A 23,691-nucleotide genomic window follows, 5' to 3' on the forward strand; every position below is an offset into this window, starting at 1 on the left:
ACTCACCCCCTATGCCTAAAGATGCTCAATGAGTCTTTTGAGAAGGGTCGGCTACCGGACACGCTCAGAGAAGCACTAATCGTGCCGCTCCCCAAGCCCAACAAGCCAGGGCATTGCTGCGGCTCCTATAGGCCGTTGTCAATGTTGAACCAGGACAGCAAGATCTTGACGGCGGTCCTGGCTAATAGGCTACGAAGGGTCATCAGTAAACTGATACACCCGGATCAGACAGGTTATGTCCCCAACAGAAATATAACCCACAACCACAGGCGACTCCACCGGGTGATTGAAGAGGGAAACAGGAGAGATGGGGAAATGGCGGTGGTGTCCCTAGATGCAGTCAAGGCTTTTGATTCAGTGAGGTGGCCATGGTTGCTGGCGGCCCTGGAAGAATACGGGATGGGGCCGGGTTATGTTAGGTGGGCGAAATTGTTGTACAGTGAACCACTGGCCAGAGTACGCACAGGATCGGTGATATCTGAGAGGTGGCAACTCAGTAGAGGCACCAGACAAGGGTGCCCCTGGTCCCCGATGTTATACATTCTGGCCCTAGAGCCCCTGGCAGTGTACCTCAGACAACAATATGACATGGTCGGTATTGAAGCAGGGGGAGAGAAACACCTAATATCCTTATATGCTGACGATTTGCTACTGTATTTGAAATATCCGGAAGAAAATCTTCAGTATATTCTAGAGGTCATGGAAAAGTATGCAGAACTGTCCGGCATAGCGGTGAACCCCCAAAAATCGAGCATGTTCCCATTGGGGAGCTACATAGGAGCCCCTCTGGAACGGTTGCCAGTGTTGTCCGTACCTTGGGCGGCTGATTCCTTCCGCTACCTCGGAATAGATGTGTATCACTCTGTGGAGGGGGAACACTTGCATAACACCGAGGTGGCTGTGAAAAAAATCCGCACAAATATGAAGTTTTGGGAGAAGCTGCCGCTGGCGATGATGGGACGGGGGGCGATGCTCAAAATGGTGGTCCTGCCTAGGCTGTTACATTTCTTCAGTAATATACCATACTTGATACCCAAAAGGTTTTTTGTCAAACTGAACAGCATGTGTAGGGACTTCCTATGGCACGGCACTCGCAATAGAAGGGCGCTATGGAAGCTACAGAACTTCCATGATAGAGGGGGCATTAAGCTGCTGAACTTTGAGACCTATTATGTAGCTAGTCAGTTGCAATATGTAACCAAATGGCTCTCTGATGAAGAAACTCCTGAATCTAGGCTGTTTGGGCAGGACTGCACCCCGTTTTACCTAAAAGAGATTATCTGGGTTCCTAGACTTGAAATGAAAGAACGCCCGGGTATGCTGTTGCTTGGGTGAAAGATGTGGCACAGAGTATGCCAACTGATGGAGAACCCGTGCCCGTGTTCCCCACAGGTGCCACTGGTTGCCTTGGCTAGGGGAGACAACCAGCTCAGGATGATAATCAGGACCTATTGGGAATCGGTAGGGCTAGCCACATTGGGAGACATATGGCAAGAAGGGGCTATTAAAGATTTCGAAGACCTGGGAGAAGAGACAGGCTTGCATGGAGGCCAATACTTCACGTATCTTAGGCTAGTGCAGACTATTCGCAAAACCTGGCCAGAGACTGTACTGGCGGAAGAGCCAGACGTTCTAATGGGAACAATATATGACATATCAGAGGGAGGGCACGAGATCTCTAGACTATATGAGATGGTGATGACCCGGGTGGGGAAGGATTTGACTCATCTGAGGCTGGACTGGGAAGCGGAGGTGGGGGCACAGATGACCGATGGAATGTGGGAACGTGCTATAGGATACCACAAGAAAGTGGCCAGAAATGCTAGATTGCAGCAGATACAGTTATACATAACGCATAGAGCCTATATGACCCCGAAGAGAATATCTAAGTTTGCAAACGCAGGAAGACAAGCATGCCCAAAATGCGATGAGGAAGACGCTGATATGACACACATGTTCTGGTCTTGCCCAGTGATTGAAGCTTTTTGTGGGGAAGTGGCACGGAAACTAGCGGTCAAAGGGGTCCCGCTCAACATAGATACGGCCTGGGCCTGCCTGTTGGGAGGGTTTCCCAGACCACGGAACACTAAACACCTTGGGAAACTGAGGGACCTGGCATATGTGCTTGCTAAAAGAAGGATAGCTATGGGCTGGAAGCAATGCCACAAGCCACGGGTAGAGGTATGGTGGCGGGACTTGCAAAAATGGGCGGATGCTGAAACGGTGGTGTGGCAGGAAGCATGTAGCAATTGCGGGGAGGAAGATGTAGGTAACCTGATGGCTTGGAGAATGTTAATAACAGGACTGTTTGGCACAGTAGTGGATCCTGCAGCTTCGGAAGGAAGCGATACCCAGCCACACGCAGCGGATACAGAACTAGAAATGCAAATAAGCTCTTGAGGGAGGGGGATTTGGGGAGCAGTAATGAGCGTTAATTGATATTCACGAGTTTATTGTAAATAATGCTGCAAGTTTGGTTTGTATTGTTTCTTTTTCAAAATAAAAATTAAAAAATAAATAAATAAAGTATAATCCAAAAGACCTCTGAGGCAGCCCTAATACTGAGGGAACACCAAGATGACTATACCCCGGCGATGACAGGTGGACAACCTGATGTACCATCACCTATGTAGCAGAACATCAATCAAGGGAAGACAAACGATGTGGAGGTGCTGGGCTCCAAGTTGAGAAGTATTCAGGCTGAAAGAGAAGCGGGCAAACACCATTCCTGGCCCCTGTCAGCAGAATAAACCTACCAATCATCAACTTACACAATTATAGAGAAAAACCACCAGTGTTTGTAGCCCGGCTGACCGACGATCAGAACACAAAGCCGCCCACTCAAGCTATCATCCTGGACAACTCACAGGGAAGTGACGAGTCATCACATCAAGTGCAAAGCTCAGAAGGGAGAAATTCTGTGGGTGATCGAATCTCTTTACCGGCATCATCTTTTTGCCGCACTCCCAATGGCCGATCACCACCGAAAAATAGAAGACTGAGTGAAATCTCATCAGCATGTCTTAAAGACTCTCCTGCCAAAAAAACGGATCTTCTTACAATCATGTCGGCAGTGACGATAGCCTTGGCACCGTTCGGTAAGCTTTATGAGGCTTTAAATGACTCCATGAAAGATAGCGCTACAGTGACGGCCATGATGCTTTCCAAATTGATCTTTGTGGAAGGTTTTATAACAGCATTAGACCAAAGAAGCAAAGAACATCAAGCTCTCTGGGAAGCAAAAATAGCGTTATTGGAAGAAAAATTAAGATTTCACAAACCAACCCCCACAACCCAAAACATCAGAACAGATAAAGAAACACAAACATCAGCTGAACTACATACCTGGGAAATGGCTCCAATTTTAATAAGAACAAGCGACAAAGCAGCGCGGTCGCCGAGTCCGCCCATTAAACCAACGGGTCTAGGATTAAAGCCAGTGAAGGAACGGGACACCAATAAAAAACAAGTGTTACTGCAATTACCAGGAACCAACTTATCAATAGTAATCAACGCAAGTGGCATAAATGTCTGGCCTGCCGCGATCAAACCCAACAAAAAAAACTCACTAACCAATCTGCCCTACAAGTTAAACATCACACAAACTTGGCAGTGGTGGACTGGACAAAATAACCCAAAACACCTCATGACTTTATGGTTAGAAGTTCTCTGATGGACATATCGATACGGTAGAAAGTGAAACAGCAACTTCTACATCTAAAATCAAACAAAGCATCATACACTCTAAATCGCCGCTTTCCAAGATCAAAGACCATGGGCCAAATGAAATCGAGATCCAGCTGCCGTAATTAACCAGCACCAGTAGCCAAAAGTCTAATATTCAAGACCACTCCTTAAAAGGGAAACACCAGATCAAATCAACAACTGATAAAACAGATGATCAGTTGAGAAACAGAGACATATAAATGAGAGCTATCCGCATCTTTAAAATCGAGCAGGCATCAAGCAAAGATAAGTACATGGTCCTAAACAGAAAATCAGTACTAAAGACATTAAGTAAAGTGGACAAGCTTAGATCATTAAAAACAGAAGATTTCATTCTGATCGAGCCGTACCACAGAGAGGGAAAAGCCAAAGCTTACCTCCACATTAAAGCATCAGCACTGCGGGAAATCCCGCAGGAAGTGTACTCAGAACTAGCCCACATGGGTTTTTGTCTCTCAGAGATACAAGGGGCTCGCACAGAGACTGATAAAACAAACAAGGTCCGAGATTCAACGGTAAAGAAATACCGCTATAAATCAAGAACGGAGGACCTCTACAGAAGTAAAAGATGGGAAAGAAGGTCCACCTCTCCAGAAGAACTCCGTCATAGACCAAGAAGGCGACATACTGAATGGGTTGATTCCACAAAACACCATCGGAGGCCCAAAATGAAATTAGACGAAGTCCGAGGCAAAAGGACGATAGAACTCAAGGCCGTACAAGGCTTACCAACGTTCAGCTCAGCTCGCCTCGAACATATAAAACCATACATACGGCTAATCCAGCCCCATCTGGTGTCCGGAAGACAAGAACATCAGACCCTGAGTGGGTCCCCTCGGATGGAAAACAGAGGAGGGGCCCATGGTCGTGGATCAATCAGTTCTGAGCTCTAACCCAAAGAGATAGCAACCACCATTGGATGATGTACCATCTTTTCATCCACTGCAACTGGATCATGATACCGTCTCTAAGAAATCCCTAGAAATGGGCTCGTGGAATATTAGAGGCCATGTCCACCTGACCAAACCAGACAGTCACGACCTGGGCGCCTATGACATCTTGTGCCTACAGGAGACCTGGCTGATGGAGAAGCCTGCTATAGAAGGCTTTGCGATTGAAATATCTCCTGCGTCCAAAGGTCTGCTAGACCGTCCATCATCGGGCCTGTTAACAGTGATCCGTTCCGGCTCAGGTAAACTATCACGAAAAAAAATAGCTGAAAGCTACGAATTATTGACAGTCCTAACAACTAGGACCTACCAGGTCCCAGCATCCAACTCATGGTCTACCACGCCGTTGGCAATTGTCAACCTGTACTGGAACCCTCAAAGAACCTCAACAGCGATATTCTGTGCAGTAGTTGCCGATGTCATTGACAAAATTTTTCTTGAGCACGAGACTTTGAATATTATCATCTGCGGAGACCTAAATGCTAAATGTGCAGATTCTAATAACGGCTTTAAAAAATCATCCGCTAACTCTACGACTGAAGAAAGGGGGATGGCTTGGGTGGCATTAATGAAGTCTAGGAACTTTGTCAATGTGGCATAGTTACAAAAAAAACAGTGTCTGATACCAACGTGGGAACGCGACAACTCTTCGGCCACGCTTGACTATATCTTCGCCTCCCAAACCCTGCTTCCGCTTATAGCAGCATTTGTGGTAATCAGAACCACAGAGTGAGCGTAATCTGCTCAAGTTAACTTGGATCTCTAGTTCCCCTCAGATGACGACCTATAAAACGAATATCGAGCTCTGCACCCAATAAACACGTCTTTACCTGACATCATCAGATATTCACGATCTTTCAGAAAAATACAAAGGGCTAATGTCTGGCGAACATATTCAAGAAGAGACTTACAGATCGAGCTATGTCCCGTTTCTACTGCCTTTCAAAAAGGTGACTTTGGGTGTAATCAAACCAAATACCAGCACCAACCATACATACAATCGCACCTTAGTACTTAAAAGAAGGTTCTTGAGAAAACTGAAGAGACACACTACCACTGTTAACACCAAAGAAGCTTGGACCATTTTTCATCAAGAGAACAAAAAATACAAATCATGGCTCAGAAATATAAGCTCAGTTCTATACCAGACTGACGATGAGGAAATGTTAAAAATCTTGAGCAAGAAGAAGTCACGTGAGTTCTGGTCATTAGTCAACAAAGTAGATCGGCAAACCAATACTCAACTCTTAAATGCAGTTTCAGAAGCAAATTGGGTAAGATACTTTTCATCTCTATTCGAGACCCCGAAAAATGAACCTACATGCACCAAGATTTCAACGGAAGCAAAATGGGCAGACCTAACTGACGAGGATGATATCAAGAGAGTAATACTCAATCTTAAATCTTCGAGAGCTCCTGGGCCGCACGGCCTGAAAAACATGGACTTAAAACAACATCCTGAGGAATGGACAACCCTAATTAGTAAGATCTTCTCTGTTGCAAGGAGACAAAACGAATTCCGGACTCATGGACCTAAGCAGTAGTGGTTCCGATCTTCATAAAGGGCAACAGAGAAAATCCTGCAAATGATCGGCCTATAGCCCTGTTAGACATCATCGGAAAGATTTTTGCAACTCTACTGCTAGGAAGATTAAAAAAATGGACACGTACGTCTCTAGCGCGGACCCCTTTCAAATGGGTTTCCAGAAGAACGCTAGCACGGCGGTGAATATCCTGATATTGAACATAATAAAGAACAATGTAATGACAGGTGCCTCCCGTGGTTTTTTTGCCTTTGTCGACTTGTCGCAAGCTTTCGCAAAGTTGACAGACAAACACTTTGGGCCAAACTCAAGGGCTGGAATTGCACTCAGTCCATTTTGGAGCCGGTGATCGCCTTGCACTCGAATACCAGCTTACGAGTGCATCTAAGCCAACAGGGTCTACTCTCCTATACTAGCAGAGCGTGGAGTGAAACAAGGATGCCCTTTGGCACCTGCCCTCTTCATTTCCTTTTTGGATGACTATAAAGACTCTCAAGCCAAGGAGGTCCCAGACATGACCCGCACCCCTGCCCCTCATTTCGAGCTACCATGATGGTACTCGCCAAGGCACGTGACGTATGAGGAGCAAATGAACCAACAGAGAGTTGCACTAGGACTCTGCCCAGTATACATTAGAAGATCCGTACCCGTTGAAGCGCCCATAACCAGACAACCCTGGGCAACACGGTACCCTATCAGACAGCCATACATGCCGCCAAAACGAAATGAGGAGTGCCTACATACGGTCCACGAAGACACCCCAAGAGCCCTAATGGAAAGCCAGTGGAAATGACACAAGGGCCTGAACAGACTTGTGAATGAACAAAAAGTCACTATCGACTAGAACACGTCAACGTAAGTAAATACAAAGATAAATGTAATGGACACAGAGAAGAGACAATGTTAAAACGTGAGGAAACAGAGCTACGAGACAAGATGGAAGCAACCGACCTGTTAAACCGTGTGTAAATAAGCTAAGAACGCAAGATGCTAAGAAATCAATACTGCTTGCAATGCTTAGTAGAATATTAGAAGCGGCATGCGCCAACTATATAGCTACCTCAAGAGGCATGTTATACGAGTGTGACTCCATTTTGTAAAGCAGAAATGGGCCCAGGCTGCCAGAGGCCTGACAGGCCAAGTTTCACAACTCAGCCAGAACAGAGAGGAAGAGCGGAATCAAAAGTCAGCAGAGAGCGGCTCATGCCTGGGAAATCGAGGTCACCCAGAGAAGGGAGGAGAGCGTCAACTCGCAAGAACCAAACTTCAGAGCATACCAGCTCGCCCGTGAAGGTCAAGATAAGAGAGGCCCAGGCAGGTGGTAGGGCCAAAGCAGAATTAAATACAATAAAAGCTGGAATCTGAAGCAAATTCATGGTGAGCAGACATGTGACCAGCCCGGCGCGAAGAGGTACCATCGCCTGATGTCATCCAGAACCCAGGATGCCATAACTTTTCCCAATAAGAGGCTACAGTCTCGAGGCCAAACCCAGCCAACTAATTGACACATAGCCCTAAGATACTGATTGATGGAAGGGAAGCAGGGTGAAACTTGGTACACCAGGCCCTTGGGTGTCCTTTCTGCATGCTGCTAATTAAAATGTGGATTTATGTCTAGGGGTGTAACCTGGCCATTCACAATGAACCAAGTTATCTGAAGTCCTATAGATAGTAGAACCAATGAGACGTCATACTTGTAGTGACGTCAGTCACGTGTGGTGTAGTGGGATGGGCGTAGACGCCCACCCGATAAGAGCTATCCAATCCTCATGCCCTATTATGATATACAGATATAGTACCTATACATAAATTACCTTTCCTAACCAATTATATTGCATGTCGAGTTTTAGAGTTAGATGTCAATGATGACGAATATTGCCTATAAGAATTACTGTTCAACTGAAGTTCGAGGAAGTTGGAGCGAGACAGGTGATCGCAATGCTGCTGATTCCCATTTGTTTCTTTGTTTGATGTACTTGCCATTAAACGGACTTCCCTTTGCCAACTTACTGACTCTTCCTTATTGAGTCGTGCTGGAGCAAGTGAATCCTGCACCCCCTGTCCTCACATGGTGCAGCTATCTTGTCTTACAAGTTCTAGAGGGTGAGCGCTGACCTATGGGCCCGTCACTGAATTCCTCCCCTTGTGAACACTTGGTAACAGAGGATGGTTTCGGCCTTCGATTATAGATTATCGATTGATATAGTTATAAGACACCTTTAGACCAACGGCACAAAGTAACTCTAGGCCTTCGGTAAGATCACGAGTCCTTTCACCATTCCGGCTGAGTAGACTGAGAATCTTCCCGTGGACAATGATAGAGTAAAAATTTCAAAAATCTGCAGTGGGTCTGAAGGAACCCGCCTTTCCAAGCATAACCCTTCTCATTCCCAAGTGCAGCGGATCGGGCGAAAGCCTTAAAAGCAGGAAGAGGAAGGGGCGGTGATCCCGAAGTTCCAGAGAGGAAACGATGCGATCGGTGAGGGAAGCAATAAAACTCGTTACTTTGGCAAATGTCGTGTAGATATTAGAGCCAGAAAGGGAAAGGTAACGGTGGGCGGCGGAGAAAAAATAAAGTAGTTAGGAGTAGAGAAGACTGTATATATATATATATATATATATATAGGGGGTTAATGACTCGAGCATAAGAAATAAAGAGTGGATACCAGGGGGGCACCTGAGAAAAAAAACGTAAGGATTACCAGGGGGGCACCTGAGAAGAAAAAAACGTAAGGATTCGCCTTGTTCCTGCACTTTAAAGAGTGGTCAGAAGGAACGTGAATCCAGAGCCCACAGTGGGGGGACAATTTAGGCTATGATGACGATTAAAGACGGCATCAAAGGGGTTCGTTCACATCCCATGACGGGGTATTGATTAGAAGGCAGGTAAACGTATGACCAGCTGGTGTCTGTCTAGTCTGTCAAACGTCTGTCATATGTGATCTGTTGTATGTCAAATGGAAAATAATTGTATTGGTGATTGTTTGAAAAGCATTTTGGCTTTATGCGATTCTGTAACTAAGAGGGAATCACCACTGAATTGATGAGTTTTGAGTAAATTTTTGGTATAAAATTTGGTGGGAAAAGATTGGATTGGAGCTTGCGTATTTGGTGCTCGCTCATACTGGTGAAGGGTTAAAGAACTGTATGAATACTGGTAGTGACAAAATTAGAAATGGAGGAAGTTACCCCACTTGCACATTTATGCGAACAGCTGCCCAAGCACGCCCCAAAGCTGAAAAAATACAGCACAGAGTAGGTTAAGGGTACCGCAAATAAAATGTTTATGCCGTGGCCGCAGAATGGGTCACTATCTAAGGCTGTTTTACAGCATATGACTACCTTCCTACACGCCACATATACTGGCAAGAAGCTAGAGAAACGTCTTGCCGTCCTCGAACTTTGGAAAATGTTTGAGCGGGCGAAGAAGGAACAACTACCCGTAGATTGGACATTAAATGTATGTACAAAGGGGGGTGAGACGCCTACCGCGCCACCTACCTCACCTGAGCCAGTGATCGAAGGGATTAAGTCAGATGGTATTTACCCGCTAAGAGAACTTAAGGCAGCCACGCGGTATAGCAACCCGGCATATGAGTCGCCTACGTATAGTAGTGACGACATCAAAGAAAAAGAGCAGGAAAGTAATCTTGCCTCCGAAGTCCCAAGGGACAAGGAGAGACGCAGTGATGAAGGAAAGGATCAGGCACAAAGTAGTGCATCTCTCGAGAAAGAGAGAGAGGGAAAGAAGCGGAAAGGAGGTGATGAGGTAACATTCGCAAAAGACGAATGGATGGGAGGACAGATACTATTGAAATTAGATGGAAAAGGAAGTGATGATGTGAGACCGAGGGAACGGGCTGGCGAGGTGCAGAGAAAGGAAAAAGAGAAAGAAAAGGAAATGAGAAACAAGCGGGTAGGAAAGAAGGATAGTTTAAGGCGAGAACAACTATACCGCGAAGATCAAGGAATACCGCTCAGTCGCACACAATATGCAGCCTATGAAAGGTACAGGCAGAATATGCTAACGTTAGAGGAAGAAAGGAGAGTGCACGAAAGGAAAGTAAAAATGCGGGAAGATGAGGAAAGTAGAAGGGCAAAGGAACGTAGAAATGAACGGATGAGGGAAGTAAATAAGGCTAGAGAAGAAGCGAAGAAGCGAAAGGAAATAGCAGAGGAAATGGAACGTAAGCGCAGACAGAGGGCATGAGATCTTGAATATTTGGAGTGGGAAGTGATTAAACCCAATCCTACAGTAGAATGGGAAGACGTAGAAGAATTCTTTCCTGCAAGCGATGCAGTACCAGGTACAAGCGGGACAAATATTGAGGATGACTTCGACTTCAGAAGCCTCGGGGAAACGATTGATAAAATCTATGACGAGATGGGGTTGGAACTAATTTACCAAGGGGGAAGGGAAGATGAGCGCCTTGAAAGCACTCAGCCATATGACACAGAGGATGTCACCCGAAGTAGTGGGAGCAGGGGACTGTCCCTAGACAGGCTGGAGATTGGGCAGAACGAAAAAGATGCAAGAGGTTGTGTAAACTGGGAGTACTCAGGATCTGACTCCGGTGGGGAAACGGAGGATGTAGCACATGAAGAAGGGAGACGGTGCGAAAAACGGCTCCCAGGGGACCGAGAGGTACGATGGTCAGATGCTAGTGGGTCCACAAGTAGGGCACCGAAGTCTGCCATGCAGTCTGGCCGACAAGAAGGAACGCCCCACGGTCAGAGGGGGCCGGCAGCATCTGCCTATGCAGACAGATTAAGGGCATTGCCAGGTAGGCGGCAAGGCGGGAATGCCACCCCGGTGATAGACCGGAGAGCTTTGGGGAAAGAGAAGGAGGACTGTGCATTCCAATTCCCGTTGCTAGAAAAGGGGGGAGCAAGACCACAATATATTCCATGGCCACACATGGACCGAGAGAACCTTAAAAATAAGCTTCCAATACTGACGTCAGGAGCCAGAAAGTGGATACATGAGTTAGAGAAAATGACAGGGGGTGTCACCTTAGCTATAGGGGACATAAAGGGCCTCCTAATTGCCATACTTGGTGAAAGAGCCGATGATGTATGGAAACGGGCAGGCTATCCTAGGGTAACCCTAACACCTCCCATGATGGAGCACCATTTAATAACTGTAGGGCAGCAGTGTGGAAAGCACTGCAAACGCTATATCCAGACACGTCTGATGTGGGAGCTATAATGACTCTAAAAATGAAAGAATCAGAGGATCCGCTGATTTACATCCAGAATTTTCAAGACGCGTGGGTACTCGAAACGCATGAGTCTTGGATGAAATCTATCCCCGTATTCTACCACATATTGTGCCAAGGGTTGCCAGAACTGGTGCAAAAACAGCTTAAGAAATTGGTAGGAATAGAAGCTAAACCATGGGCCGAAATACAGTTGACAATTGCACACTATTGTAGATTGTTGCAAGAAAAGAATCAGAAAAAGGAGGCATTTCGTAAGGGAGAGGAGGCAAAGCTGGTGCAAAAGAAGCTCTCGAAGTATGCTCTCGAGGGAGCCATGCTCACCAGCCCAGCTGAACCAGGCACACAGCAAGCGACTAACCCATCACAGAATAATCAGGGTAACACAGGATTTTACCCGAGGCGAAGGGGTTTTGGAAGTAGAGGATGGCAGAGTAATCAGGGAGGGTTTCGAGGTAACCAAGGAGGCTTTCAGAATGTTCAAGGTGGCTTTCAGAATGCACAGATGGGCGTTCCAGCTATGCCAGATGGACAAATGGCCTGACCACCGCCGGTGTGTTGGTTGTGTGGAATGACAGGACACGTGGCGCGTATGTGCAGAAGTCAAGGCATGTGGCAAAACAGCCAAGGGATGGGGACAGGCATGGTGAATCAAACCACCACCCAACAGCAGGGCGGTGCACAAAATTACGCTGTGCAACCACAGGCGTCAGGCGTGCAGCAAGGTGCACAGCAAACGGTTCAACCACCGAACATGGGAAATTTGCCACAGGGACAACCCCAGCAGGCGCGCCACAGATGGTACAGGGTAATAATTCCGGAGGGGGAGTTAACCCTGGAAATGGAGGGAGCTCACAAGTATACAGTGGACCCAACCTGTACATGAAATAGGACAGCTCACGGGGGACTCTGATGTGCTCTATCCTATCAGTGACACCAGACCCTAACAGGGAACCAAGGGTGAATGTCACCATGGGGGGGAAAGAATATTCCTTCTTAGTTGACACGGGTGCAATGCGCTTGTGCATACGAGAAGGCAAGTTTTCCTTGTCCGGCGAGGCTATAGATACTCAGAGTTTCACGAGAGCTCATAGTAGAGTTCACTTTACAGACGCACTCCCAGTCTCAGTGGGAGAGCGCGAAATGAATGTACCTCTATTGTACTCACGTCAGACCCCAGTAAATATTCTGGGTCGGGACCTGATGACTAAATTAAACATGACCATCTCGTTTACCGTGAATGGTATAGTGTGCTCCACCTCAGGAATGCATTGTTCAAATGTGTGCGAAATGATCAGAGCATACTCAGGACGTGTAGCAATGAGGGCTACACCATTAGAACCAGAGGTTTTCGCATATGGCGTGCGGGTGCTTATGGCGGTGTTGCCAGGCCTCGCAGACAAGACTATGAGAACCCCTGATGAGTTTCTATTCAGACCAAGAATACCCATGCACGAAGAGGAGGGACAAGTATTTCCCTTAATGATACAATCTGCCGTAGTGCGAGGAAAAGTGGTATTGGTTGAAGGAAATGACGATGAAGGCAGACAATGGTGTGCGATTATTGCCATTGAAGAAGGGTATCGAGTGACTGACGTCACCGATGACGATCTGTTCGAAGAGCACCCTGACCTAGAGGAGACAAGGGTAGAAGTGAGTCTCATATTTTGGGTCAAAATGATCAAACGGGAGGTGCCGCAGAGAATGATGTTGGCACTGATACGTCCAGAGAACTTTGATGATGACAAGGCCCAAGTGCCTGCCGCAGTATGGACTACAGGGCCCTATGACGTAGGTCTCCTGAAAGGGCAGGTGAAGTAAAAATTAACTGAAACCAGGAGCAATTTTGCCACGAGCGCGACAATATCCCATGTCCAGTGAGGCAGATGAAGGGATCGCAAAGACAATCTCCGCCATGATGGAGCAGGGCATCCTAGTGACGTCAGAATCACCTTGCAAAACAGTGATTTACCCTGTCAAAAAATCAAAGGGAGGGTCTTGGCGTTTAATCCAAGATTTACGAGCACTAAACGATGTAGTTGAAGCCGAATTCCCTCTAGTCCCTAATCCATCCACAATACTGTGTAACATACCCACTGAGGCAAAATATTTCACGGTGATCGATTTGAAAAATGCGTTTTTCTCGATTCCATTGCTGCCACAAGACCTGACGTCTTTCACTTTCAGTCAAATTCGTCTGAAAAGCACCAGGTTGCCACAGGGGTACTGCGAGTCCCCGTCTATCTTCAACAGAGTCCTGCAAATGGACCTAAGCAACATTGCGGTTGACATTGTTGTTTTGCAGTATGTAGATGACATTCTGATCTGTAGCACCACTGAAGAGCAATGCAGGCACGACTCTGTGCAGCTATTGACTATACTGGCTGAGAAGGGATACAAGGTTGATAAGGAGAAGTTGCAGTACTGCCAGTCAGAAGTGTTATACATAGGGCAACTGATCTCTCATGAGGGGAAAAAGGTAACCCCAGAGAGGGCTGATGCCATCATGAACACGGCCAAGCCGCGCACTATAAAACAGATGCAAAGCTTTTTAGACCTGTGCAATTACGTCAGTGCATGGGTCTTTGACTACAGCTCATACACCAAGCCCTTGCTTCAGGCCCTAAAGAAGGCCCAGGCGACAAGGGAAGATATCGAATGGACTGAGGCGATGGAAAAGGGGTTCACAGAGCTTAAGGGTGCAATTTGTAAGGCTCCAGTTCTAGGGATTCCCAATTACGCAGAGGAATTCTACCTGTTCTCACATACCGATGGTAATTTTATGACAGCAGTGCCCGCGCAGCTAACCTCGCTGGGGTACAAGCCCATAGCATATTACAGTGGGAATCGTAACCCAGTCATGAAGGGCCACTTCCCATGCGAAAAAAACCTAGCTGCTGCCGCATTCGCTATCGAAAAGGCGTCATCCATCGTGACGGGTGCTCCATGACATTGTATGTTGAACATTCGCTGTTCGCCATACTAGAGAAGCCAAAGGGCACACTGACATCTCAGAGAGCATCCGCCTATGAGGTGATTATCTCCAACCCATCGATCAAAATAGTGTGATGTAAAACTGTGAATCCAGCTACGTTCATAGCAGAGCCAGTCACAAAGGGAGAACCTATACACGACTGTGCAAACTTTGAGGAATTCTATGATGAGATCCCCAGGGTAAGACAGAGGGGGACCCCTGCAGATAGCATCACTAGAGAACCCAAAACTATGCTTCAGAAACAATGGTACGAGGAAGATGGGAGAGAATCAGAACTGTGGACGAGTCTTCGACGCCCCAGGAATGGTACATGGAACCGCAGTGATTATGGATCACTACTGGGCATGTGGATCCAAGGCATACATAAGGCTGCCGAAAAACTGGGGAGGCATATGCACAATAGTGAATGTCCATGTTCCTGCACTAGTGATCCCCAAGAATGACCTGAATTTGGACAGTTCCCCGAAAGCAGATGCTCATCTAAGGAGAAGGAGATCTGCGGAACTGGTATCCAGGATGAAAAGAAAAAATTACTTTTCTACCAAATCAGAAGAGGCATTTCATGCAATCCCCTATGAACACAGACTATTCAGCCTCACATCAACAGTATTCACAACATTACTCCTGCCCCACATCCAAATTGGAGTGAATTCTAAATGGTTGCAGATAACCAGATGGGAGTTATTGCAGACCATCAATACCACTATAAAAGGATTCAACGCGATCAAAGAAGAGCTGAGAGCAATCAGACTTATGACCCTCCAAAACAGATATGTGCTTGACATGATCACTGCAATGGATGGAGGTGTTTGTGCAAAAATCGGAGAATCATGTTGCACATTTGTACCATCACACGATGAAGAAAATGGAACCCTAACAGAGGCCATAAGCATGTTGACAAGCCTGAAAAACCAGATGATCGATGAAAGTGATGAAGTGGACGATGACAGCTGGTTTGGAGACCTATTCTCGTGGGTTCCGCAATGGATGGCAGATATATTCAAGTTTTTGGGAGCTCTCCTAGCAATGGTATTGCTAGGATTCTGTGTTATCAAAATAATCATTGCACAGTGCCAGAAAACTGCGAAGAAAGCCGTAGGGATGAAAATAATGGTCGATGTTGAACCAAAATGGAAGCCTAGAGACCTGACTGATGAAGAAATAAGAGACTTCGTGTAGGCCAGCAAATTTGCGCCAAAAGGAACACAATTCACATATCCTAAAAAGCGAAGAAGGTATGAAGGAAAATTGATATATTGCAGTCCAAATGGACAATGCCAGCTAATGACCTGGAACAAAAATGAACATGTGAAAACAGCAGGGAGTTTGAAAGGCGTTATAAAAATATGGACTCCAAAGATGGACATGTTCACACCAGCATGTGCCAACCCTGAAGACGATGAACAAAACACTGAAGAATCAAAGGAAATAGAGATAAAGAATGAAGCAGAAGTGGTCGATGAGACAACCAGACGGGGGAGTGTAAAGGAGGTCCCAGACATGACCTGCACCCCTGCCCCTCATTTCAAGCTACCAGGATGGTACTCGCTAAGGCACGTGACGTATGAGGAGCAAATGAACCAACAGAGAGTTGCAATAGGACTCTGCCCAGTATACATTAGAAGATCCGTACCCGTTGAAGCGCCCATAACCAGACAACCCTGGGCAGCATGGTACCCTATCAGACAGCCATCTCTGCCGCCAATACGAAATGAGGAGTGCCTACATACCGTCCACGAAGAGACCCCAAGAGCCCTAATGGAAGGCCAGCGGAAATGACACAAGGGCCTGAACAGACTCGTGAATGAACAAAAAGTCACTGTCGACTAGAACACGCCAACGTAAGTAAATACAAAGATAAATGTAATGCACACAGAGAAGAGACAATGTTAAAACGTGAGGAAACAGAGCTACGAGACAAGATGGAAGCAACCAACCTGTTAAACCATGTGTAAATAAGCTTGGAACGCAAGATGCTAAGAAATCGATACTGCTTGCAATGCTTAGTAGAATATTAGAAGCGGCATGCACCAACTATATAGCTACCTCAAGAGGCACGTTATACAAGTGCGACTCCATTTTGTAAAGCAGAAATGGGCCCAGGCTGCCAGAGGCCTGACAGGCCAAATTTCACAACTCAGCCAGAACAGAGAGGAAGAGCGGAATCGAAACTCAACAGAGAGCGGCTCATGCCTGGGAAATCGAGGTCACCCATAGAAGGGAAGAGAGCGTCAACTCGCAAGAACCGAACTTCAGAGCATACCAGCTCACCCGTGAAGGTCAAGATAAAAGAGGCCCAGGCAGGTGGTAGGGCCGAAGCAGAATTAAATACAATAAAAGCTGGAAACTGAAGCAAATTCATAGTGAGCAGACACGTGACCAGCCCGGCGCGAATAGGTACCATCGCCTGATGTAATCCAGAAGCCAGGATGCCATAACTTTTTCCGATAAGAGGCTAGAGTCTCGAGGCCAAACCCAGCCAACTAATTGACACATAGCCCTAAGATACTGATTGATGGAAGGGAGGCAAGGTAAAACTTGGTACACCAGGCCCTTGGGTGTCCATTCTGCATGCTGCTAATTAAAATGTGGATTTATGTCTAGGGGTGTAACCTGCCCAATCACAACGGACCAAGTTATCTGGAGTCCTATAGATAGTAGAACCAATGAGACGTTGTACTTGTAGTGACGTCAGTCACGTGTGATGTAGTGGGATGGGCGTAGACGCCCACCCGATAAGAGCTATCCAATCCGCATGCCCTATTATCATATACAGATATAGTACCTATACATAAGTTACCTTTCCTAACCAATTATATTGCATGTCGAGTTTGACGAATGATGACGAATCCTGCCTATAAGAATTACTGTTCAACTGAAGTTCGAGGACGTCGGAGCGAGACAGGTGATCGCAATGCTGCTGATTCCCATTTGTTTCTTTGTTTGATGTACTTGACATTAAATGGACTTCCCTTTGCCAACTTACTGAGTCTTCCTTATTGAGTCGTGCTGGAGTAAGTGAATCCTGCACCCCCTGTCCTCACATGGTGCAGCTATCTTGTCTTACAAGTTCTAGAGGATGAGCGCTGACCTATGGGCCCATCAGTGAATTCCTCCCCTCGTGAACGCCCTCCAAAAGTAGGGAAAGGCGATGTTTCATGAATTTTATATGCAGACGACCTGATCCAAGTGGATCAAACTCAGATCGGCCTCCAGCGCCAACTTAACAATCTCACACATTACACTGAGGACAATAATCTTGAAATTAATAAATCGAAAACTAAAATACTGATTCTATAAAATCCATGGAAAAAGAAAAACGAGAACCTTCAGTGATTTTTGGATAAGACAACAATTGAAATTGTCACGTCTTTCAAATACTTCGGAGTCAAATCGACAGCTCTAAGAAAGTGATCAAAATGCAGCAGGCTCTCTGGGAAAAGACGAAGAACCTTACAGCCCAGACTAGAGCGATTGATAAGAAGTATGGAAAATTCTCCCTACTCCCAGCGATTCAGTTTTATAAGGCTAAAGTTGTTGCCTCACTAATTTACGGGATGGACGCGACTCCGACGATTCCTTCCTCCCTATGGCCGAAATTGGAAGGCTTCCTATGGAAATCAGTACTCGGGCTCCCGAAATCTACTTCGATTGCCGCAATTAGAAGACAACTGGGTCTACTTTCTCTATCTGCTACAATGGAACAAAAGCACTATGCAACTATTTAGGAAAACGCAGCTCCCAGACAGTCTTCCTATTTACCAGCTGATTGTGGAGGAAAGCAACACTGGCAATAACAACTTGCTAAAAGATTGGGCAAAAGCGCAAAGAAACAAACTGTGCGAGATAGCCTGCACAGAGGAGGATTTGCTATACAATCCGCAAAGAGTAAAAATCAAAATGGAGAATCAGGATTGGATTGCAACAAATACTAAAGCAGTATCCAATAAACTGCTAACCCATCTTCCGATGACTTTCATCAAACTAAAAGAAACTCTGCCATATTGTGTCAAGTACCCAGATAAATCCATTAGAAAATGTTTCATGAAGGCACGTCTAAACTTGCTACCCACGCAAGAAATGTTGGCAATTAGGGCAGTTAGTGACGTTAACAAATGCAGACTTTGCGAAGATCTACGCCAGTCAGAAACGATCAGACATCTTCTGATGGCATGTCCCGAAATGAGACAGGAAAGAGCGGTGTATCTCACACCACTACTTGCAAACTCTTTTCTTAATGAAGAAGAAATATGGTGGAACCGGCTGATCTCGGGCAAGCAAACCTGATGGACTATTGCGACTGCTAAACTTCTGAACATCGTCCTGGAAAAGATAAATGCTCGTCTAAAGATATTGATACCCCCAATTGCCCATAGTAAGGACTAGACGGAATACGGTTCAGCAACCCAAATATCAGACTCTCTGTATTCCTTATGTAGTTCTTCTTCTGCTTCTTAGACCTTGTAAAAATCGTAATGATTATACACAAGTAATAATAAAAAATGTTGTGTAAGGGGGTGAATGTGTGCCTATATGTGCATGAGAATGTGGTGTAAATGTTATGTGTGGGCGCCTCTGAATAAGAGTGAAGTGTTTATGTTGTGGTGCATGACTGCATATGTGAATGGGTGTGTGTGTGTGTTTGTGTCTGCATGTGTGTTCTGGGGAGAGGGGCTGAGGGAGGCTTTGGAGAAGCCAGTATGGACATTTTCCTAGAGTGGCATGGTATGTTTTACTAGCATTTTTGGCAAAGCCAACTTGAGTGTTCTTACTTGGGGTGGAGACGCTGCATTGGGGCAGCCAGCATTGAGGTTTTCTCACACTGCCATGGCATGTTTACTGGCATTATGGGAAAATCCAACATGATAGGTGTTCTCATGTGGCAATACTGACCTACATTGGTGCAGCCAGCATGGTCATGTTTTCGTGCAGTGGCATGGCATGTTTTATGGCCATTATGGGGAAATCGAACAGGAATATGTCTTACGATATATTGGCAAAGCCAGCATGGACATGTTTTCCTACTGAATCATTATTGGCACTGAGCAAAGCAAGCATGGAGTTATTCTTATATGGAAATGCTGGTATATATTGGTACAGAATGCAGGAACATTCTTTTTACACTTGCACAATTCTCCTGCACACTGTTGGTGACTTTGCATTTACTGGATTATTTTAATGTGTTAACCTAGAAAACAGTTTGTAAACATGTGGCTTTTTACCCATTTTTTTTTACAAAAGGTTTTCTATAAAATGCACCATTTTATCCCATAATTGTTCTTTGAGGGAGAACCTCACCTAACCTCCTGGTTAGGAGGGCATCTGGTTCTGGTTTCCTTGCTACACTCAGTCGCTCCAGCATATTCATGGGAAATGTCTGGGCCCTTCCAATTAAAATATCATGTCACTGCTCGCAATTTTAGGTGAGGAAAATGGGCAGTGGTTTCCCTGCATTACTAGCTTTGGTGGGCTTTAGAATTCTCCTACTGGGTAGATTGACCTGTGTGTTACTCTTATGTGGCTGAAGTGAAAACATTTACCTCTCTTAACCAGGTAGGTTAATGTCAAAGGGCCGATCCACACATATGTATATCTCGAGAGAGATCAGTGTCTTCTTTCTTTGGGCCTGATCATGAGTTGGGGGGTATCCTAACTGGGATACTGCCCAACTATATTAGCGCTAGTGCCCACCAGACCGGCAGTATTACCGCCGGATCATGGGTTGGGCGCTGTTAGTCCCAATAGGTAAGCTCGCCGAAAATGGGAATTTTTTCGGCATGTAAGCCCCAACTCAGAGCTGGGGGTAAACACGCCAGACTCGTGATAGGGCCAGCCCTTAAATGCAGCAGTATTACTGTTACCATCGCATTTAGAGGCTACTGCCCAACTCGTGATGAGACCCTTTGTGTCATTATTTTTCATGTGTTGTTGCTGCCTCAGCCGTGCCCCATTTACTCCACTTATCTTCTATGGCTTCTGCTACACTGGCTCATTCATGTCTCCCCTCTCACAACCTTTCTTGCCTTTTCTGGGTCCCTTTTTCAGGCACTTTAGCGCCACCTGTAAACCGAAATTATTGCATTAGAGTACAGACAGGAAGAAATGGCATATGAGGAGGGATACAAAGACTGAAGGTGTTGTTTGGTTATGTGTCCATTCATTGACTGGCCATGCTAATCCCCATGGCCATTTCCACCTAGTTCCTGCCCCTCCCCACCCCAACCACCTCCTCGTGGGAGAACTTTGAGCTCTTTTTATTCTAGCCTTACCATCCAACTTTACACTCGAAGCGCTTGCCAGTGTTTTTTTCAAAGCAGTCTTCTGAGAGTCAATTACTGTAAAGGCACGCCACTGGCGTAATAATCCTTTCTTAACCAGCTCTGCCTTCAGGCACTCGATGTATAAGTACTGTACATGTCCTTCACTGAAGTCCTGTTAAAAACAAGCATTGGCAAAGCGAACAGTTTTGGCTCCTGTGTAAGTATTAGGTATTTACTAGGCACTACGATTAGATGTCTGGGTACTCGCACCATTTGCACCGGCTGCACTCAATGACCAGTTGATACCACTGCGTCAGTGCCTGTCAAGTGCCTTTCCCATGCCTACACACATTCCCAAACTCTTGGCATTGTCAATGCTTGTTTTCTTTTTCTGCACTTTCTGACACCTCTCCAACAGGCTGCACAATGGCCCAGCCCACTGTGCCACAGTACTAGGGGTGCCCACGTTGTTGCCTTTTTTGATCCAGGGTGGGGCCTTTCACAGGGGGACACCCCCGTGACTCCTGCCCTTCTTTTCCATCAGAACACACAAATGGCGACACTCCCATAGTCCCCATCCTTTTTTTCCTGCTTACCCATTCTCTGTTACGCCCCCTTCCCATCACAATATGGTAGCTTGCCTCCTACCTTTCTAACACTGGCCACTGTTTGAATCTTTCAGTGGAAAGATGACCGTGTCCTCTCTAGAGAGCCTGTGCAACCTGCGTGTATGTGTTAGGATTCCTGTAGTGCCATCTCGGTACTTTTGTGATAGTAATATTTACTGTGCTACAAAACAATGTACACGTATGATCCTATAGATACTTTAAATACGAATTACGTATTTTAACCAGCTATTTTAATATGTTTACTATCGTCATATGTTTACTGCGTTGGGGTTCAAATTCAGCATGTGCATAAAAAAATGTTGGCCTGTAAGGAAAGTGAAAAGTCAGTATTGTATTACTTTTAGTCAGAAACAACATGCCCTTCTATTTTTGTGGTATTCTATTTAGAACGTTGAGACCTTCCAGATTCTGATTCTTTCATTGCTTTTCCTCCAGTTATTGTATTTCTTTACCAACATTGCCTCTTCCATTTGGTTGCATAACTTTAGAAATCCCCAGATTGTTCCTCTCATTATGACTTTTGATGCTTCCATATAATCTGGTCATTCAGCACTAAATCTCCTTTTATATGAGAATAGTTTTCCCTACTGCAGTAAAGGCACTTGTCTCTGAATAGATCAGCCTGCACCAGTCCAGTTGCTATAGAGACTGGGATTTCTGTGTTCCTGTCCCATCTCCATGCTGCGGTGCACGGCTGGAGATTCCCGTTTGTTGGATCCTTCCTTATTTCACGTCATCCTTGTCCTCCTTCAACACAGAGGTGTAGCTTATTCTTGGGAATGAGGTGTAGTTGCTGATTAATAGTTAATAATATTAAATCTTATCGCTTCTCAGCCTTCATCAAGTGTAGTATCTGTTCTTATCAGTTTAATATCTGATACGGTCTCTATCTGGGGCCCATATATTACATTGATTTTTGGCACAGGGAAATGGAATGGGAGCTTGCTCTGTCCACTCCACGCATCAACCTGTTATTGCAGTACCTCCAGGACTGGTGCACACTTAAAAAGAATAATAATAATATTAAATCTTTAGTAGTACTTGATCTCACACTATTGTGTGTGCTCAACCCACTGCACTCTATTAATCACCACATCCAAGCCTCCACCAATCAATATCACCAAGGGACCTGCCTCTAGGTTGCTTGGCAGTTCATGCACAGGTTAGCAACAGGTTAGCATCCACAGAGGGTGATGTATGCTCACAGAATACTGTACATGGCATCACCACGTATCTTCCCCCAAATACTGTGTGCCACCATTTCCCTCAGAAATCGAAAATTCGTTTTTTACACAGTTTCTTACTTCTCTGGATAGCAAAGTGAATCATGCACAGCATGTCTGCCAAAACGAATACATTACCAAGATCTGCATTGCACCCCACCTAGTGTCCTTCCTGCCTGATTAAAACATCAGACCAGTGACCCGGAGACTATCAAGATTCAATGTGATGATCTGTGTGTGACTTTGCCTTCACCACCCATAAACCGGGGATTACCAATCGCTCATTTTGAGCACTTCAAATCTCTCTTTCCCTTGCCCTATCTGTCCTGCCTTTGCAACATTGTCAATATCGCTGCAATTGTGTAAACAATTCCTTGTCCCGTTCCCCCTCTCTCCTGTCCTAACTTGTGGATACATTTCCAACCACACACCTCATACTATCGTTGAAGCGCATGTCCTCCAGTACTGCCCTCCTGCATAACGAGAAACAGAACAGTGCCCCAGCTTTCACTGAACCCAAGGGAAACTGCATTAACCTGTGCCAGTCTCTGACTCGAAGACCAGGGTGTTTTATGTGACCCTTGTTTAACAACTACCTTAACCTTAGTGTTGTCTCCTTTCCCCCCAACTCTTTATCACGTAACTCTGATCCCTGGATCCCTGGTCGACCATAAAACCATTGCTGTTAGTCCGAGGTCATGCCACTGCCTAGTTGGCCTTCTTTCCCCTTTCTTCCCTTCTGGAATTTCCCACTCTTTCCAATCTTTCCCTTCCTCTCCTTTTATAGGACTTTTCCCTTTCCTTATGTCATCCAAGACAGTCGTCATGCGTTTTAAATCCGTGTTCTGTTAGACCTTTGCACACACGTTACTCTTTCCATAATATGTACCCATTTCTGTACCGCAGAGGAGTTGATTAAAAAAAGTGTACTTTGTCTTGGTAGATCCTTTTCACTATACCTCAGAAGAGGACTATTTATTGGGAATGTATGTCTCTTATGCTCTTGTTTGACCACTCCATATGTTCTCCTCCTAGGGAACACCATCAGGGTACAGTCAGGAGAAAGGTTAATCAGTGCTCTTTCTACAATTGTGCAAGAACCATGGCAGGAGGGCAAAGGAATTGCCTGCTGAATTCAGTGTGTC

The 23,691-nt window shown here is 45.7% G+C and overlaps 1 protein-coding gene and 1 non-coding gene across 2 annotated transcripts in view; both read left to right on the plus strand.

Annotated features, from left to right (window-relative positions):
• The window catches only part of LOC138559946 (atrial natriuretic peptide receptor 1-like), a 556,750-nt gene that overhangs the window by 506,296 nt on the left and 26,763 nt on the right, over positions 1-23,691 (plus strand). The gene's annotated exons all lie outside the window — the stretch shown is intronic.
• On the plus strand, positions 22,141-22,328 carry LOC138565568 (U2 spliceosomal RNA). Its single transcript, XR_011301409.1, has one exon. It is a non-coding gene; the product is annotated as a U2 spliceosomal RNA (small nuclear RNA).

Source organism: Ambystoma mexicanum, chromosome 1q (genome assembly GCF_040938575.1).
Source record: "Ambystoma mexicanum isolate Mex_15411 chromosome 1q, UKY_AmexF1_1, whole genome shotgun sequence".
In the NCBI taxonomy this organism is placed as follows: domain Eukaryota; kingdom Metazoa; phylum Chordata; class Amphibia; order Caudata; family Ambystomatidae; genus Ambystoma; species Ambystoma mexicanum.